The sequence below is a fragment of the Cynara cardunculus genome (assembly GCF_001531365.2).
Source record: "Cynara cardunculus var. scolymus isolate 2C chromosome LG 6, CcrdV1, whole genome shotgun sequence".
Lineage (NCBI taxonomy): Eukaryota > Viridiplantae > Streptophyta > Magnoliopsida > Asterales > Asteraceae > Cynara > Cynara cardunculus.
In genome coordinates, this window is record NC_037533.1 from 9,443,970 (window position 1) to 9,445,631 (window position 1,662).

Sequence of the window (1,662 nt, forward strand, 5' to 3'; positions counted from 1 at the left end):
AAAAACACTAAAACTGATGAGAATTTAGTAAAACGACGAGAAACTGTCAAAAATAGTAAAAACAGTCAAAACCGTTGAAAACAGTTAAAAACTGTTAAAACAGTCAAAGACAGTTAAAACTGATAAGAAACAGTTTACACGACGCAGAACAATTCAAAAATCCTCAAACATTTAAAAAACACAAAATAACACAGATAAACGATGATCCAAAAAAAAAATCTAAAAAAAAATAAAACTCAAACAATTATAAACCTAAAAATCAAACTGTCCAAGTCCAAAACAAACTAATTCAAGCCCAATTACAATACAATCTACGCTTTAAACAGTGAACAATTATCAGGTCCAAGCTAGCTTGAGATGTCCTTGATAYTGTATGATTCTACAACTTTAAACAAATAGCAACAACACTCTAAACAGGCTGTTGTGACTTCTTGTTGCTGTTCTTAATCCCAGAGAGCAAAGTCAAGACAATTGAAAACACAGTTGTTGCTGTATAAACTGCTTCTGTGCCAGTCCTGTGTAGCTGCTGTTTCAGTCCTGTATAACTGTCAAGATGAAACAAAACAGAATCCTTAAAAAAAACAGTTTGAAATCTGTTTTAATGTTGTACATTACTAAACAAACAAAGCAGAAACAGCAACACCTCACTGCATAAACTGTGAAATTCAACTGAAAACAACAGCAGGTTTGATGTTGCAGTCAAATGATTTAGCTTAATAGAACCTGTGTAGCTGCAGATAACAATCTTCAAGTCTCAAGTCTGCTCAAAGCTAGCAGTCAAAATGAAACTGCTCAAAACAGTCTCTTAAGCTTCCTGTTATGACAGCAAACTTCTGCTCCAGTGCTCAAACTCAATCAAAACCAGCAAATAAAAACTAAAAAAACTAATTCAAATCTGCACTAGTTCAATAGCTGCAGATGGGTCTGATAAAACAACAATCTTCAAGACTCAAATCTGTTCAAAAATAGTTCAATAAACCTGCTGCTGTATCATTCATTAGAACCACAAACACAACAATTTCATACACCAACAGTAACAAATCAGATAGATTCTCAAATTAACCAAGACAAAATATTTACTTGTTGTTGCTACTAAAGTGTTAACAATCCTCAAAACCTTAAAGAAACATCAAGAAAGTTCAACCAAGACAGTTTACACAACAACAGTCTGCTCAAACAAATCAAACATCAATCAAGTTTGATCTCTCAAAATGCAGCAAGCTATAGAAACACTCAAACTGTTTTAAAGTAGTTCAAGACAGCAGATTAAACTAATCAAGATGCTGACAGTCACCTGGGCTGCTGTTCCAAAATTTCAATATAACAGCAACTCCCTCTGCTTCCCACGCTGTTTCAATGTACTATCTTCACACCAATGGAACAACTAGCTATTTAACCTATGAGAACCTGTGTATCTTCAAGGCTGTTACAATGATTCAAAACAGAAAATTGTTGCACAGTGCACAGCTAAAATTACACTTCACCAGCATTCCTACCAGCTTCTGTTTAAAACAGTTTAATGATTTGTAAATTGCTCATCACACTCATCACAGACAAGAAACAAGTTCAATGAACAAACATTACTAAGCAGTCTCTAAAACACACCACTAAACTGATCTAATTCAGTCAAAACATGATCTTAAATCACTCTCAAACAATGAA

At 33.9% G+C, this 1,662-nt stretch overlaps 1 long non-coding RNA gene across 1 annotated transcript; it reads right to left on the reverse strand.

Annotated features, from left to right (window-relative positions):
- Positions 1-275: 275 nt before the first annotated feature.
- LOC112514004 lies at positions 276-809 on the reverse strand. The gene is made up of 2 exons (XR_003069390.1): positions 724-809; positions 276-515 (listed from the first exon to the last, which is right to left on the reverse strand). It is a non-coding gene; the product is annotated as an uncharacterized LOC112514004 (long non-coding RNA).
- Positions 810-1,662: the final 853 nt, after the last annotated feature.